The sequence below is a fragment of the Meles meles genome, unplaced genomic scaffold (genome assembly GCF_922984935.1).
Source record: "Meles meles unplaced genomic scaffold, mMelMel3.1 paternal haplotype, whole genome shotgun sequence".
NCBI classification, from domain to species: Eukaryota; Metazoa; Chordata; class Mammalia; order Carnivora; family Mustelidae; genus Meles; species Meles meles.
Window position 1 is genome coordinate 3,349 of NW_025721613.1, and position 19,711 is coordinate 23,059.

Here is a 19,711-nt window from a genome sequence, read left to right on the forward strand (position 1 = left end):
TGTATCTTTTGAAGTACACCATCTATAATCTAATCATTTCTGGAAAGTTTTGTTATTTTTCAGGAAACATTAGAAATATAGTTTCATGAACAATAAAGATATACATCAGGCTCCTTATTCTGTTATTTGGTGTTGTTTTTGTTTTTTTGCGGGTTTTTTTTTATTTTTTCAAATTTTTAAAATTTTTTTTCAACATAACAGTATTTAGTGTTTTTGCACCACACCCAGTGTTCCATGCAATATGTGCCCTCCCTATTACCCACCACCTGGTTCCCCCAACAACCCAACCCCCACCCCTTCAAAACCCTCAGGTTGTTTTTCAGAGTCCATAGTCTCTCATGGTTCATCTCCCCTTCCAATTTCCCTCAACTTCCTTCTCCTCTCCATCTCCCCATGTCCTTCATGTTTTTTGTTATGCTCCACAAATAAGTGAAACCATATGATACTTGACTCTCTCTGCTTGATTTATTTCACTCAGCATAATCTCTTCCAGTCCTGTCCATGTTGCTACAAAAGTTGGGTATTCATCCTTTCTGATGGAGGCATAATACTCCATCATGTATATGGACCACATCTTCCTTATCCATTCATCTGTTGAAGGGCATCTTGGTTCTTTCCACAGTTTGACGACCATGGCCATTGCTGCTATAAACATTGGGGTACAGATGGCGCTTCTTTTCACTACATCTGTATAAAAGAACTTTTTTCTAAACCAATATATGATTTACAATATTGAATGATGATATAAAGAACACAGAAAATTAGCATAAATAATCATTAAATGGTATTTTCTTGAAAATACTCAATATTGGGGTGCTTGGGTGGTTCAGTGGATTAAGCCTCAGCCTTCAGCTCAGGTCATGGTCTCAGGGTCCTCGGATGGAGCCCAGCATCAGGCTCTCTGCTCAGCAGGGAGCCTGCTTCCTCCTCTCTCTCTGCCTGTCTCTGCCTACTTGTGATCTCTGTCAAATAAATACATTAAAAATCTTAAAAAAAAGAAAATACTCAATATTGTCTTGAAAACAATTTCTTGATAATCCTCAAAATGAGGTAGACTGGTATTCTAAATTCACCTTGAGAGAAATTATGATAATATGAGAAGAAATCTAGACAGCCATGCATATAAAATAACATCACGTTTCAAATACTGTTATATATTTTATATGTGAACAATAAATTCTAGGAGATGGAATAAAGCTCTAGATGCATATCCTCAAACATAACATGGTATGTAGCCACGTTGACAGAATGGGAAGGGGAGGCAAAAACGATGATGTAGGAATGGGATGACTCATCATTCACAGTGGCCTGAGTTACAAATCATGGCCTGGTATTTTGGATATTTAGAAATCAAATATTAGAGATGAGCATATTGTTTTAAAAACTGAGAAAGTATTGGGAATAATTGTAAATGAATTTGAAGTATTTTCCCTGGGTGTCAAGAGGCACAGGTTATGGGATCATAATTTTATCCTGTGGTTTGCTGATGCCATTCCATACATTCTTGGGATAATACACTAAAGTGATAAAAAAGTTATTTCAGTTAGTAATTTCCACGTACTCAAATTATTGCAGATGTTCATTTCCTAAACTACCTTGAAATACCTACATCATGGTTCTGGGTCTATGTGAAGCAACTGATTTTCAGTTATTGGGTGGTCATGGTCAACTTGTAGAGGAAAAACTGGGAGAGCTGGTTGTGTTCATAAGTTAAATAGATATTGCATTTGACACAGAAGCCACATTAGATATTGAATATCTGTTTATAAAGTCTGATCTGTAGAATTATATTTTTATATTAAAATACTTAGATTATTTCCCCATTACTTTAATTTTACTCAACGATGTAAAGAAAACCATTCTATTTACTTTGCAAAAGATTTGCACCTGCTTCAATCTTTTAAACTTCACTAGAACTTTTGGGTCTAGCATCGGCATTACTGACAATAGACAGTGGAGAAAAAGGGAAAGAGATGGTTTCTTAATGCGTTGGAGAACTAAGGCTTGAACCTGAAGGAGGTTCATACATGGCAGAGAAAATAGGACTATACGCTTCCATTGACCATGTCAAGATTGGTGCCAGGAGTTAATTTTATTTAATCCTGACCAAAGTCTCTTGAGGTTGAGACTACATCAATATGAGTGCAGATAGTCGCTGTTGATAAATCAAGTTTCAGAGATTTAAAGGGAATTCTTTGGATTTCTTGTATTAACATAGGTGGTAAATAGATGCAGATATTTATATGTGAAATTTCTATTTAAAAAGAATACTATCATAACACTAAATATTTTAGGCAACAATTAGGAAATAACAAATGCTTATTTTTAACTACTCAGTACTTAATAGAAATTAAAAGAAAATTTAAAAGCTATTAATTAAAAATGCACTATTGATGAAACAGCATGAAGAATACATACACGTTATTTAAGCCTAAGTAGCTTGGTTTAGTGCTTCTATATTGTCATTTCAAGAAATTTCTTGTTTCCTCTCATTTTCAGTCTGAATCACATTTTCTCTTGTTCTTGGCAACCATAAAACTTTAATCAACAGTGTAGAAAATACACACATCACTTCCAGATCCTCTCAGTGAACTCTGACCCATGTCCTGCTCCCATACCAAAGTTGCCCTAGGTGGGTTTGCTTACAAAGATCAATCTTCTCTTTATTACCTCCTCTGTAAATTGCTTTGTAAATGTATATATTCAGTTTATTCCTCCATCATAATGAGAAAGTTCCTCTAAATAATGGTATTTATAAATAATTTGGGTATTACCATTTTTTATTTTAGTTTAAGAATATTTAATAAGCATTATCTATATTACATATGTTATTTTCCTTGTTTTCCATGTTTGTGTTCAATTGCAAATAAAATTTGAAAAACCTCTCACTTTATTGATGCACATATTTACAGAATAAAGCGATTTTTCAAATATAAGATCATTATGATAAAGATTAAATGTGGATTCCAGGTGATGAGACGTAATTTAGTTAAAACTGTATAGTGATCCAGTGTCAGATCTGGAAATGTGTCCTCTAGATACCAGACAATGAGGAATTTTCTTCTGAAGCAGACAAATCTCAAAGAAGGATCATTGGGATCTCTAAATAAGTGTGGACGCAATCATTTTTGTCGATTGCATAGTTGGAAAAAGAATGTGCATTTAACAAAGAAATTTCTAGTTTTTGCCTAAAATGTTTTAAGAATTCTCAGACTAATCTTTTATAATCATCTGAATGTAAAAAAAAAAATCGCCACCAGTTTTCATATAAATTTGGATTGCTTCTTCTCATTTCAAGAACCCTGTCATACTTTTATGTGAACTTTACCAAATTAAGGTTCTTTATGGACCTATAGGGGAAGAGTTCTCTAAAAGACCCATCAGATCTTTTTCCCCAGGACTTCCTTAAAAGTACTGGCTGCATGAAGTCCACCTTGGTTCTTTGGAAAATGTGTTCATACTTGTATCTGTATGTCCATAGATAATTATTTTGCATTGCTATTAGTTATCCAGATTTTACAGTATCGTGAAATGACTTTCCTAGAATGAATCAGATTACTGAGAGGAGAATCCACTGGAATCTAGCCCAGCACAAATCCCTACAGTATCTCTGCAATTTCATATATGGACTTTTTCATGCCTTCTAATATTTTCACAACAGTTTCTATTAAAATGGACAAAAAGTACAGAGTTCAAAATGCTTTAGTGACTTAGGAATTAATGTGCTTCTTAAATATTTAAGTAATGTGTATTTTCATTTGTTTAGATAGATATAGAGCTTGTAATCTTAAGAATTTTATTGTACACAGAGATCTAAAATGCACAGTATTTGTATGTGCATACATCTGTGTGCTTCTATATATACCTTCATGAAATATCACAATAGCAAATCAGCACTGAAAAATAGGTAGGTAGGTAGACAGATGTATGGAGTTATATCTGATTCACCAGTATATACTTTGACTTTGGATTCACATTGAAAAGAAGTTTATTTTGCTTTATTGCAAAACAAGCTGCAGATTTTTGGAGCCAATGTTAAATCTAATGCTAGCTGTCACTTACTAGAAATGTAAACACGGATTAGTGAATCCAACTCTCTGACCTTTACCTCATAAGTATAGCAGATCAAAATCATGAGATATGATCTCACACTTCCTAGAATGCCTGTAATTAATAATTGAAAAAATAATGAGTTTTGGAGAGAATGTGGCGAAAACACAACACTTGAGCACTATTGATTGGACTATATATTACTACAGCCTTTATGGAAATTGGTATAGAAGTTCTTCAAAAAGTTAAAAGTAAAACTCCCATAGTCCCACCTCTGGCTATATACCCAAAGGAAGTAAAATGATATGAAATCAAATTTGAAGCTATACTTTACTCTTGTAATCATTATTGCGGTGTGACTCATAATGGATAAAATATGGAAATTAATTTTACATGTTCATTGACAAATAAATGGAAAAATGAAATAAGAGCAACATTTATGAACCTGGAGGACATTAAAAGGAGTGAAATAAGCCAAACACAGAAAGACAGACACTTACAATAATTACAATTGTATATGAAATCTAGTAGTCCATCTTTAAAAGCAAAGAGTAGAATGGCAATTGTCAGTGACTGAAGGCAGGGAGAAATGGGAAGATGTGGGTGAAATGCTAAGTTTCCAGTGTACATGTTGAATAAGTTCTATTTAGAGCAATTTATATGTAGTTAACAAAATTGTATATTGGAAATTTTCTGTTACTATGGATCTCACCAGTTGGTAGTATTCATACACATACACACACACACACACACACAGAAGCTAAGTGAATTTGTGGATATGTGCTTTGTAGTGATTATTGGAAAGTGTAAGTATCTTAAATAAAGCTGTGCACCGTATATATGTGTGTGTGTGTGTGTTTATTATATATATATATCTATATATATATATCTATATATATATCTATATATATATATTTGTCTATTATTCCTAAACAAATCTGAAGGAAAAAAAAGCAAAAAAATGACAAGACTGAATTATATAATTTATACTGGATACGTCAAATCTGAGTGGCATGAGTGACCCATGCACACTAATTGTGACATTTTTTACTATCTTCACTATTGCCACTAAAATCAACATTGTTACCATCATACATTTTTATCCATACACATATCATCTTTGGATTTCTCAGGGACATTGTTCCCAAAAAGTTTCAAAACACTCATTGATTTTCACAAAGCATCCTACTTTGCTATCACAGATGTAATTATTACTCCACTGGAGACTTAGTGATAGGCAAATAAATTTTTATTTTATGTCTTTATTATTACTTATTTTTTAAGTTAACTTTAAAAAAAGATTGTATTTATTTATTTGACAGAAAGCACAAGCAAAGGGAGCAGGAGAGGGATAAGCAGGCACCCCTCCAACCAGGGAGCCAGATGCAGGGCTCACTCTCAGGGGCCTGGGATCATGAGCAGAGCCCAAGGCAGAAGTTTAACTCCCTTAGCCACCCAGGCGCCCCAAAGACAATTTTTTTAATACCATAGTTAAATACAGAAAGCAGTAAAATCGGGCAAAATTTGTGTTAAAAAAATAATCCTATCCCTTTGGGCCCACCCATTTCCTTCATATATGGACCTGCACATAGAAAAAGTTTACATTTTTGAATAAAGATGCAAAGTATGTAAAAAACTTTAAACTGATGCAAACAAAAACAAAAACAAAGGAAAACCAAGGCAGAGGAAGGTGTTTAAACTTTCCTTGACTTGTTGGAATGGTGGTAACAGAGAGCTTTATGAGGGAATCTGTAGGGAAGGAGGGCAAACAAATTCTCCACTTAATAAAAAGTAAAAAAAAACAAACCAAACCAAACCAAAACAAAACAAAGCTTTAAAATCGATCCCTGGTTGTAGACAAGTTCTCCAAAACCAGTAGCTGGCACCCCTGCAACAAACAAAGAGGGAGAAAATTTCCTGGGTTATCTCAACAATCAGGTCCTTTTCCTCTGCTGAGGGTACTGGGGGGTTTCCGGACTGTACTCAGTTGGGTCGCCAGTGCAGGGGCTGGGCAGGCTGACCAAGCTGACCAGTCTGCTCCCTTCCTGATGTTGGGCTCCAGTGGGTTGCCCCAGCTGCCCCCTCCTACCCCGCTGCCCCCTCCCGCCTGGCCTGCCACCTGCTCCACCCAGAGGCCAGCCCCATCTCTGTGGCAGCTGAAGCTGTGCCCCTGCCCCTGGAGGCCTGGTCCATCTGGCCTTCAGTGGAGGGTCTCCTGGCCCCCGAGGCCTCTCCCGCTCTCCTGTGGCCTCGCTGCTCTTCCTGAAGGAGAAGCCCCTCCACCAGAAAGACTTCTGAAAGGAAAAGTGCTTCTTCCTATTTCTCGGGCTCTCTCGCTACTGGGTTAGTGCAGGGCTGGTCCCTGGCCTTTGGGGGAGACATCCAGCAGGGGACCAAGGCGGCCTCCCTGTCAAAGGGCGCAGCCTAGCATGTCTTGGCGGCCTCCCCACTCCCAGGGCTCCTCCTTCTCGGCGAGGTAGCCTGACTTCAGGGGTAACCATGGAGGCTCCTACTTCTGGGCCACGGGTGGGACGCCGCCCTGCTCCCAGCAGCCATGGGCTCCTCCAGGTCTGGGCTCCAGCACTGCCCTTGGCCTGCAGCTCATCCTTTGGAGCCTGGCTAGGCTGGGATTGGGAGAGGTGGCGCCTTTACCTGCAGGTGATGGGACTGGTGGGGAAATGGAAGGGGTGCATGACAGCGCCAGGAATAATGGGACACTGGAAATAACAGGGGGAGGCTTAGTGTTTTTTGTTGTTGTTGTTGTTGTTGTTGTTTTGTTTTGTTTTGTTTTTGTTTTTGTTTTTTAAATAAACATTCTTAGGATGTATTTTGTGAGGCAGATTTACAACACTACTGTCTTGATTAAGAAGGAAAGGGGAAAAAACACACAGAAAAAAACAATACCCACATTTTCTAAAAGATCATAGTCTTAGGAGTTAATTTAAACCACAGGAACTTTTCACTTATCTCATCTTAGCTGTACCAGTCAGCGATAATATGCCTCTTTCAAATTCAATTATTTTACTAAAAATACCTTGGTTTGGACAAATTCTCACATTTGCAGGTCCATTACCATTCATACATGTGCTGTGTATTTTGTCAGAGAATTATAATTATTTAGTGACCGTATTTACGTGAATATAGTATTAAGTGTAGACCTTAGTTTAATTTACCATAGAGAAAAGAAGTGCATTGATGATTGTAGATGTCAGCCATTGATTAAAATATCAATTCCACTATATTTACTACCATTTTACAGTAGAATACAAGGTACAACAACAATTCTTTCAAGAATTCTATAATGTTTTGTCTAAGGCTTAAAGAGAGTTTCATTTTTTTTTAAACACACAAGTATGTAAAAATTTATTTACTTTTTTTTTTTAAAGATTTTATTTATTTATTTGACAGAGAGAGATCACAAGTAGGCAGAGAGGCAGGCAGAGAGAGTGAGAGGGAAGCAGGCTCCCTGCTGAGCAGAGAGCCCGATGCGGGACTCGATCCCAGGACCCTGAGATCATGACCTGAGCCGAAGGCAGCGGCTTAAACCATTGAGCCACCCAGGCGCCCGGCCATTGTTAATTAAATGCTTAAATCTATCCATTGTTGGGGTCCCTGGGTGGCTCAGTGGGTTAGGCCTCTGCCTTCAGCTTGGGTCATAATCTCAGGGTCCTGAGATAGAGCCCTGAATTGGGCTCTCTGCTCAGCGGAGAGCCTGCTTCTCCCTCTCTCTATGCCTGTCTCTCTGTCTATTTGTGATCTCTCTCTGTCAAATAAAAAAATTCTTTAAAAAAATCTATCAATTGTTAATTCTAATATTTTATTAAATAGTTTCTTTATTGATTCTAATCAAAATTATCTTAAGCATTTAAATGATAAGTAACAATAAAAATACCCATAAGACATGTACCCTTTGTTATCATGCATAGTTACAAACATACTGGTTTCTCAAGCTGATATTGGTCCTCCCATCATCCTATCAATGAAGTCATTTTTCTGAATAGAGTATTTTGCAAACCACTGTGTATACTTTGCTCTCATCCCTGCTCTTGCCATTTTAGATAACTCCATAAAGACTCATGATCTGGGGACATCTTTGGAGATTAAGGAGAATACTTGATGTTTTATGAGTGTATTCACTCATAAACTCACTCAGTGTGAGAAGTGAATACAATTCTCATGTCTCATTCACTGAGATATGAGTAACATTAAAATAGCAATTGCTCATCATATCTCTAGGACAAAATTTAGAAACAAGTTCTGATAATTTGTGTAGCTGTTTTAATAGTTGAGTTCAAGTTTATTCAGTGGGTAAACAAATATATTTATTCAGATCTTGAATATTATGTCTCTCATGTATAACTTCTTTCTTTATTGTGGCTATTAATTCCTTATTGAATATATCATTTGCAAATATCTTCTCCCAATCAGAAGTTATGTTGATTGTTCGCTTGGCTGTGCAGAAGCTTTTTATCTTGAGAAACAGTACTTCATTTTTCTTTTGATTCCCTTGCCTTTAGAGACCTGTGTTGCAGGAAGTTACTGTGGCTGAGGTTGAAGAGGTTGCTACCTGGGGTTCTCCTCTAGGATTTTGAAGGATTCCTCTCTCCCACTGGGGTTTTTCATCCATTTTGGATTTTTTGTTACATGTGGTAGAAGAGAATGGGCCAGTGTCGTCCTTCTGCATGTGACTGTCCAATTTTCCCAGCATCATTTATCAAAGACATTGCCTTTTTTTCCATTGGATATCCTTCCCTGCTTTATTAAAGATCAGTTGGCCTTAGAGTCAAGGGGTTTTTTTCTGGGCTCTCTGTTCTATTCCATTGAGTGATACGTCTGTTTTTGTGTCACTAACATGCTGTCTCGATGATCACAGCTTTGTAAACTTGCTTGCAAACAGAAATTGTGATGCCCCAAGCTTTGGTATTCTTTTTCAACAATCCCCGGGCAATTAGGGGTTTTTCTGGCTACATGCAAATTTTAGGATTGCTTGTTTTAGCTCTGGGAAGAATATCAAGTTTATTTTGATAGGGATTGCATTGAATGTGTAGATTGGTCTGGGCAGCTTAGACGTTTTCACAATGTTTTTCTTCCAATCTATGAGCATAGAAGTTGTTCCACCTCTTTGTGTCTTCCTCAGTTTCCTTCATAAATCTTCTGTAGTTTCTATGGTACAGATCCTTGACCTCTTAGATTAGGTTTATTCATAGGTATCTTATGGTTTTGAATGCTATAGTAAATGGAATTGAAACCTTACTCTTTCTCCATTCAGATTGTTAGTATATAGAAAAGCAACTGATTTCTGTGCATTCGTTTTGAGTCCTTCATGTTGCTGAATTGCTGTTATTTCATGTAATTTAGGGGTGGAGTCTTTTGGGATTTTCTCATAAAGTATATTGTCATATGCAAAGAGAGAGTTTGACTTCTTTGCCAGTTTGAATCCATTATCTTTTTGTTGTACAAATGCTGAGGCTAAGACTTCTAATACTCTGTTGAACAAAAGTGGTGAGAATGGGAATCCCTGTCATGTTCCTGACCCAAAGGGAAAAGCTCTCAGATTTTTCCCATTGAGAATGACATTTGCTGTGCGTTGTTCAGAGATGGCTTTGATGAAACATGTGCCTTCTAACCCTATATTTTGAGGAGTTTTCATCTGGAAAGGATGTTGTATTTTGCCAAATGATTTTTCTGCATCAGTTGAGAGGATGATATGGTTCTTGTCATTCTTTTGTTAATATGATCTATCACATCGATGCACTTGTCTATGTTGAACCTTCCTTGCATCTCAGGAATTGATCTCCCTTCATCATGAATAGCTCTTTTAACATTCCATGGGATCTTGCTGGCTAGTATCTTGCTGAGTATTCTGGCATTCTTGTTCATCAAGACTATTGGTCTGTAATTCTCCTTTCCAGTGGGGTGTCTGCTTTTGGATCAAGCTAATGGTCGCCTCATAAAATGAGTTTGGACACTATCCATCCCTTCCTTCCTTGCTTGCTTTCTTTCTTTTTTTTGAAACAGCTTCAGTAGAAGAGGTATGATTTATTCTTTCAATGTTTGGTAGAATTTCCCTGGGAAGCTATCTCACCCTGGAATCTAGATTTTTTGGAAGCTTTGTGATCACTGCTTCAATTTCCATGCTGGTTATGGGTCGGCTCAGATTATCTATTCTTTCCTGTTTTGGACTTGGTAGATTACAAGTTTCCATGAATGCATCTATTTCTTCCAGATGGCCTAATTTGTTGCTGTATAGTTGCTGATGATATGTTCTAAGAATTCACTGTTTCTCTTACATTGGTCATGATCTCTCCCTTTTATTATTACTATGAATCAAACATAATGCCTGTTATTTTCTACACTTATATTTAAGCCGTGATGGATGAGTTGAGAGTAGCATTTGCTCTATTGCCATGTGGTCTGAGTTACCCGCAACTGTGACCTTCATGGGGTCTAATGGCCAATGTCTTCATTAATATCCATGTAAGTGTTTTAATTAACGGTGCCTCTAAGTGGCACATTTAGCTTTGCGTTGGTTGAGACTTTCAGCCTCACCATGACCTTCAGTATAAATACAGCTCAAATATTATCTTTTCATCTTGTAGGACAGTTTACTTGTTTTCCTTTAAAACATGGTTTCCAGGTGATAATATCAGTCAGGGGTGAAACTGAGAAAGCCAACAATAACTGATCAGCTGACCTGTATGTTGCTTGGTCACCAGAATGAGGCTAATCTGAGAAATCCCCAATGATTGGCCAGGGCATAGTGATTACTTTGCATAGTGGTGACATCACATGAAGATGGCATTGTGATGTCCTGGGGCAGTTATAAAAGCTTGGCAACAGCACAGGCTGCAGTGTGGAGAGAGATGGCAGTTCAGTCACTGCTCTTCCTGCTCTTCCTTGACTTCTCTGCCCTGTTCCCTGCCCCTGCCCATAGCAAGCCCCTGCTCATTCCTCCTGTCCTGGGCCTCTCTCCGATACTCTACACACCACCTTCATATCAGCACCTATGTCTGTGCCCCTCTGTGGTCCTGAGAGGCCTCAAATCTGTGCATTGTGTTTCGTAGACACATTTATCTTGGCATTGGATGAGTTATAAATCATGGCATGGTATTTCGGATTTAGGAATCAAGATGAGAGATGAGTGTATTATTTTAAAAAACTGAGGAAGGGGACGCTGGGTGGCTCAGTGGTTTAAAGCCTCTGCCTTTGGCTCAGGTCATGATCTCAGGGTCCTGGGATCGAGCCCAACATTGGGCTCTCCGCTCAGTGGGAGCCTGCTTCTCCCTCTTCCTCTGCCTGCCTCTCTGGCTACTTGTGATCTCCGTCTGTCAAATAAATAAATAAAATCTTTAAAAAATGAGGAAGTACTGGTAAAAATTGTAAGTGGGTTTGAAGTATCTGCCTTGGGTGTCAAGAGGCATAGGTTGTGGGACCATCAATTTATCCTATGGTCTGTTGATGCAATGTCCATGCATTCTTGGAATAATATCCTAAAGTCATAAAAAAGTTATTTCACTTAGTAATTTACATGTTCTCAAATTATTGCAGATGTTCATCTCCTAATCTACTGGGAAATACCTACATCAGGGTTCTGGGTTTATGTGAAGGAGTTTATTTTCAATTATTGGGTGGTCACTGTCAACTCGCAGAGGAAAAACTGGGAAAGCTGGTTGTGTTTATAGTTAAAGAGCTATTGCATCTGACACGGAAGTCACTTTAGATATTGAATATCTGGTTCAAAACTCTAATATGAAGAATTATATTTTCATGTAAAAATAATTAGATTATTTCTCCATTATTTTAATTTTACCCAATGGCATTATGGAAGCCAGTCTACTTACTTTGCAAAAGATTTGCATCTGCTTCAATCATTGAAACTTCACTCGAAGTTTTGGGTCTAGCCTCAGCATTACTGTCAATAGGGAGTGGAGTAAAAGGGAAAGAGATGGTTTCTTAGTCAGGTGGAGAATGAAGGCTTGAACCTGAAGAAGGTCCATACATGGCAGAGAGGATAGGACTATACACTTCTATTGACCATCTCCTCAGGGTGGAACCTACCATATGTGAGATTGATGCCAGGAATTTATTTTTTTTATTCCTGACCAAAGTCTCTTCAGTTTGATACAACCATCAATATGAATACAGAGAGTTGCTGATGATAAATCAAGTTTCAGAAATTTAAGGGAATTCATTGGATTTCCTGTCTTAACACAGATAGTAAATAGATGCAGGTATTTATATTTTTAATTTGTATTTTAAAAGAATCCTATCTTAGCACTAAATATTTTAGGCAACAATTATGAAATAAAATTGGTCGTTTTTAACTGCTCAAAAGTAAATAGAAATTAAAAGAAAAGTATTAAACCTATTAATTAAACATGTTCCAGAGATGAAAGAGAGTCAAGAATTTATACAAGTTATCTATGCCTCAATAAATTGCTTTGTTTCTTCTATATTGTCATTTCAAGATATTTCTTGTTTCCTATCTATTTCAGTCTTAATCTTATTTTCTCTTGTTCCCTGCAATAATACAGCTTTGATCAATAGTGTAGAGAATACACACATCACTTCCAGATCCTCTCAATGAACTCTGATCCATGTCCTGCCCCAATACCAAAGTTGCCCTACGTGGTTGTGCTTACAAAGATCAAACTCCTCTTTATTATCTCCCCTGTAAATTGCTTTGTAAATGTATATATTCAGTTTATTCCTACTTCACAATGAGAAAAGTCCTCGAAATAATGTAACTTATACATAATTTGCATATTACCATTTTGAATTTAGCTTAATATAATTTAATAAGCATTATCAATATTACAGATATTCTTTTTCCTAGGTTTCAAATGTTCCTATTCAATTGCAAATAAGACTTGAAAAACCTCTCACTTTATTGATTCACATATTTACAGAATAAAGTGATTTTTCAAATATAGGATCATTATAAAGATTAAATGTGGATCCCATGTGATGAGAATTAATTTGGTTCAAACTATATATGATCCGTTGGCAAATCTAGAAATGTGTTCTCTAGATACCGGACAATGTAGAATTTTATTCAGAAGCAAACGAATCTCAAAAAAAGATCATTCAGATCACTAAATAAGTCTGGTCACAATCCATTTTGTCTGATTATTGCATAGTTGCAACCAGAATGCGCCTTTAACAAAGAAATTTCTATCATTTTCCCTAAAATTTTATAAGAAATATCAGACTAAATTTTAATAAGCATCTGAATTTAAAAAACAAAAATCAATTTTCATATAAATTTGGGTTATTTCTTCTCTTTTCAAGAACTCTGTCATAATTTTGTGTGAACTTTATCAAAATAAACTTCTTTACCCACCTATGGGGGAAGAGTTCTCTAAAAGACCTCGCAGACTTTTTCCACAGGACTACCATGAACTTACTGGCTGCTCAAAGCATACCTCCGTTCTTTGAAAACTTTGTTCATACTTGTATCTGCATGCCCATAGATATTAATTATTTTGCATTGCTATCCGTTACCTAGATTTCATGGTATTATGAAATGACTTCCCTAGAATGTATCAGGTTGCCGAGAGGACAATCCTCTGGAGTCCAGCCAAGCACAGTTCCCTGCAGTATCTCTGCAATGAGTCATACATGAAATTTTTCATGCCTTCTAATGTTTCCACAACAGTTTCTGTTAAAAAGAAAACAACTTATTTGTGAAGCATAACAAATAACATGGAGGACATGGGGAGATGGAGAGAAGGGAGTTGAGGGAAACTGGAAGGGGAGATGAACCATGAGAGACTATGGACTCTGAAAAACAACCTGAGGGTTTTGAAGGGGCAGGGGGGGGGTGGGAGGTTTGGGAACAAGGTGGTGGGTAATAGGGAGGGCACATATTGCATGGAGCACTGGGTGTGGTGCAAGAACAATGAATACTGTTACGCTGAAAGGAAATTTTAAAAAAAGTAAAAAAAAAAAAAAAGCAAGAAGACAAACAGCAGAGTTCAGAAAGCTTTCATGACTTAGGGATTAAGACTCATTTAAAATAGTTAACCAATGTGTATTTTTCATTTGTTTAGATGGTTATAAAGCTTGTGATCGTAAGGATTTCATTGTACACAGAGATCTAAAATGTATAGTATTCGTATGTGCCTATATCTGTGTGTTTCTGTATATATATCGTCATGAAATATCACATCAGAGAAGCAGTACTGATAAATAGGTAAGTAGGTAGAGAGATATATGGAGAGATATCTGATTTATCAGCATATACTTTGTCTTTAGATTCAGACTGAAGAGAAGTTTATTTTGCTTTATTGTAAAACATGCTGCAGATTTTTGGAGCCAATGTTAGATCTAATGCTAGCTGTCACTTACTAGAAATGTAAACATGGATTAATGAATTCAACTCTTTGAGCCTTTAACTCATCAGAAGAGCAGATCAGAATCATGAGATATGATCTCACATTTCTTGGAATGATTGTTATCAATAATTGAACAAAATGATGTCTGTTGGAGTGGATGCAGATAAAAAACAACACTTGAGAACTATTGATGGGAATATAAATTAGTACAGCCATTATGGAAAATAGTATAGAAGTTTTTCAAACAGTTGAAAGTAAAACTATCCTAAGTTCCAACAATCCCACTTCTGGATATCTATGCAAAGGACATAAAATGATATGAAATCAAATTTGAAGCTATACTTTACTCGTGTAATCATTATTGCAGTGTGACTCACAATAGCTAAAATGTGGAAATTAATTTGACATATTCATTGACAAATGAATGGAAAAATGAAATAAAAGTATCATGGATGAACCTGGAGGTCATTGAGAGAAGTGAAATAAGCCAAACATAGAAAGACAAACACTTTATAATTACAATTGTAAATGAAATCTAAAAGTCAATCTTTAGAAGAGTTGAATGGCAATTGTCAGTGACTAAAGGCAGGGAAAATTGGGAAGATGTGGGTCAAATGCTAAGTTTCCAGTATACATGTTGAATAAGTTATATTTACAGCAATTTATATATAGTTAACAACATGGTATATTGGAAATTTCCTGTTACTGGAGATCTCCCCAGTTGGTGGTATTCTTACACACACACACACACACACACACACACACACACACACACCACATACACAAGCTAAGTGAATTGGTGGATATGCACTTTGTAGTTATTAGGAAGCGTAATTCTTTTTTTAATATTTTATTTATTTGACAGAGAGAAATCACAACTAGGCAGAGAGGCAGGCAGAGAGAGAGGAGGAAGCAGGCTCCCCGCGGAGTAGAGAGCCTGATGTGGGCCTTGATCCCAGGACTCTGGGATCATGACCTGAGCCGAGGGCAGAGGCTTTAACCCACTGAGCCACCCAGGTGCCCCAGGAAGTGTAATTCTTAAATGAAACTGTGGACCTTATATATATGGAATATTTGTCAATTATACCTAAATAAATCTGAAGAAAAGGCAAAAAAAAATGACAAGACTAAATGGGATAGTTTATACTGGATGTGTCAAATCTGAGTGGCATGAGTGACCCATGCACAGTAGCTGTGATATTTTTTTTACCATCTTCACCATTGCCACTAAAATCAGCATAGTAACCATCATACATTTTTTATCCATACACATGTCATCCTTGCATTTCTCAGGGACTTTGTTCCCGAAAAATTTCAGTACACTCATTGGTTTTAATGAAGTATCCAACTTTGCTCTATTATTATTGCTGTCACTATGACTGCACTGGAAAATTAGTGACAGGCAAAGAAAATTATATTTCATTTTCTTATTTTTGCTTATTCTTAAAATTAACTTAAAAAAAGAAAAAGATTGTCTTTGTTTCACAGAAAGCACAAGCAAAGGGAGCAGGAGAGGAGTAAGCAGGCACCGCACTAACCAGGAAGCCAGATGCAGGGCTCACTATCAGGACCCTGGCATCATGAGCTGAGCCTAAGGCAGAAGTTTAACCAACTTAGCCAACCAGGGCCCCAAGGACATTTTTTTAAATATTCTAGCTAAGTACAGAAAGTAGTACAACTAGGTAAATTTTATAAGAAATCATCCTATCACTTTGGGCACACCCATCTCCTTCATATATAGGCATGTCCATAGATTGACAAAGTTTATATTTTAGAACAAAGATGCAAAATATGCAAAAAAATTAATAATGATTCAAAATTTAAAAACAAAAAAGAATCACAGCAGAGGAAGTTGTTTAAGTTCTCCCGGACCTGTTGGAATGGGGTAACAGTGTGATTTAGGATGGGATCTGTGGGGAAGGAGGGGGAACCAAATCTGTCACTTAAAAAAGAAAAAAGAAAAAAAAAAGACATCCTTGAAATCAATCCCTGATTGTAGACAAGTTCTCCAAAACCGGTATCTGGCACCCCTGCAACAAACTTGAGAAAAGTTCTTGGATTATCTCAACAATTGGGCTCTTTTCCTTGCTGCATCCACCATGGGGCTTCTGGACTGCAGTTGGCTGGGCCTCCTGTGTGGGGGGCTGTGAAGGCTGACCAGAATCACCTGACTCTCCCCGCCTTTTGGGGCTGGAACTCCTGTGGGTCACCCCCGCAGCCCTCATTCTGCACAGCCCACCCCATGCCCAGCACCAATGCCAGCTCCCCCAGGCCAGACCCATCTCTGAAGCAGATGGAGCAGTGCCTCTGGAAGTCAAGTCCACACCACGCCCTCCCAGATCTGCCGCCACCTGCTCCCAGAGGCAGTGCCCATCTCTGTGGAGGCTGGAGTGGTGCCCCTGGAGGTCTGGTCCTCAGAGACTCTGGCCTCACCGGTGGCTCCCCCTCCCCAGCCACTTTCCCGCAGTCTTCCTGCTCTGCCTGAAGGAGAAGCTGCTCCCCTGGAAAGACTCCTGGAAGGAAAAGCACTTCTTCCAATTTCTCGGGGTCTTATTGCTGGGTGAGCCCCAATCCATTCCACAGCCTTGTGGGGAGACTTCGAGGAGGCGGCTCAGGTGGTCTCCCCATCAGCGGCACAGCCTAGCCCGTCTTGCTGGCCTCACCCTAGGGCATCACAATGCCTTCTTGTGATGTCACCACCATGCCCTGGTGAATCACCCAGGCACCCACAAATTGGTCTCATTCAGGTGGCCAGTCACCATGTAGCTCAGCTGGCCAATGACCAAGGGCTTTTTCAGTGACCCTTCTGACATCATCGAATGGAAAACAGGTTAACTTTCTTTCAGGATGAAAAATTCATCTTTGGGATGTATTTATAGTGAAATTCATGGTGAGGCCGAAAGACTCAACCAGTATAAAGCAAAATGTGTCACTCAGCGTCACCATTCCCTGAAATGCTATCGCCAGTATTCATGAAGACATGGACCATTAAACCCCATGAACTGTCACACTTCATGGGTAAGTTCATAATATGATGCTACTTTCCACTCCTCCATTAAAGCTTAAATATAAATGTAGAAAATGGTAGCTATTATGTTTGCTACGTCTTCCCAAAATAAACTTAAACCAAGAAAGGATGATGCTGTGTCCCAAGTCATTACCTTCTGCCGAAACAATATTTAGCTCTCATAGACGGGGGAGAACAAAATCCAGCCTGTCAGCAGGTTCACTGTCTTCATGTCTAGCTTCCAACACAAAGCAGTGGGAGGAGGACTTAAGTTTGTCTCCTCCCTCAAATACAAGTCAATATTTATCAGGTCATTCAGAACACACAATAAATGAATCAGAGATCTGAGAAAAAAAATGCTGCAGGTCTATAAGTAGAAAAGGGCCCACCATTCGGAAGGGAGGTGGTGTTCAGATTTGAATCTGGTGTTATATAGCTTAGGGGTGGGAACCTGCCTGGGGAAGCTACCACAAAGTCTTCTTAGCAGCAGATCAGAAAATGGTAACATTTAGAAGTCTGCTGCTGTGGGGGTGTCCCTGGCTTAAAAATGCTCAGGTAAGGAAGCCAGGTGGAATCCTGAGTGTGACAAGATTGGTCTCAGGATCCCTGGGGTGACATGAAAATGGGTGCTGCCTGAGTATGGCAGAGTTCCCAGACTTAAAAAAGTTAAAAACAAACAAACAAAAACAAAACAGAAAAACAAAACAAAACAAAACAAAAAACAAAACAAAACGAAACAACAACAAAAAAAACCCTATCTTTCCACCGAACTTTAGGAGCAGGAAACCTGCCTGAGAAGAGAGTGTCTAGATGCCAGTTTTCTGCTCTGTGTTGACATAAACTGCTTGCTACTGCATGGTTGTAGGATTGTTTTCCAGGGATAGGGAGGCAAAAGGCAGAAGCATAGGAGATCTGCTATGAGAGGAACCACACATTTCCATGCTAAACATTTGGACATCGGTGGTGAGAGTGGACAAACCTGGTGTGTTCCCGAACGTAGGGGAAAATCAGTCTTTCTCTGTTGAGGATTATATCTATTGTGGGTCTTTCATATATAGTCTTTATGATGTTGAGTTATATTCCCTCTCTTTCTACGTGGTAGCGAGTTTTTTCAAAGAAGATGCAGTATTTTGTGAAATGCTTTTTCTGCATCTATGGAGAATGTCATATGGTTCTTGCGTTTGTTTTTTATTTTATTTTTTGTCCATTTTTTAATGTGGTCTATCCCATTGATTGACTTGCTGAGGTTGAGTCACTTTTCAGTGCAGGAATAAATCCCTCATGGTCATGTTGAATAATCCTTTAAATGTACCATTGGATCCTGTTGGCTAGTATCTTGGTGAGACTATATGCATCCTTGTTCATCAGGGATACTGGTCTGTAATTCTTTTTAGGGGGCATTCTTCTGTGGTTTTGGCCTCAAGGCAATGCTGGTCTCATAGAAGGAGTTTGCTGTTTTCCTTTTTTCTATTTTTTTTTATACTTTCAGAAATATGGGCATTAATTCTTATTTTATTACTTGGCAGAATTCCCCTGGGAAGCCATTTGTCTCTGGATACTTTTTGGGAAACTTGGTAACTAATTCAGTTTTTTCCCCTTTTTGCTGGTTTTGGGTCTGCTTAGGTTTTCTGTTTCTTCCTCATTGAATTTTGGTAGATTATGTTTCAAGGACTGTATCCATTTATTTCAGCTTGCCCAGCTTTTTTGGCATGTATTCGCTCATAATATTTCCATATGATTGTTGCATTTATTGGGTTTTGCTGTGTTTTCTCCTCTCTTGTTTATGCTTTTATTTATCTGGGTCCTTTCTCTTTTATTTTTGGTAAACCTGATTAGAGGATTAACAATCTTATTAATTCTTTCAAAGAACCAGTTCCTAGTCACATTTCTCTGTTCTTTTCTTTAATTTCTGTTTCTTTGCTTTCTGCTCAGATCTTTTTTTTAAGGTTTTATTTATTTATTTGACAGAGATCACAAGTAGGCAGAGAGGCAGGCAGAGAGAAAGGAAGGGAAGCAGACTCCCTGTTGAGCAGAAAGCCCGATGTAGAACTCAGTACCAGGACCCTCGGATCATGACCCGAGCTGAAGGCAGAGGCTTTAATCCACTGAGCCATCCAGGTGCCCCTTTGCTCTAATCTTTATTATTTCTTATCTCCCACTGGATTTATGGTTTATGTCCTTTTTATCTCCAGTATCTTTAAGCATAAGATTAGGTTGTGCATTTGATACATTTCTTGTCTCTTGGTGGGGGGGGAGGGGCTTGTATTGCTATATACTTACCTCTTAGAACTGCCATTGCTGCTTCCCAATGGTTCAC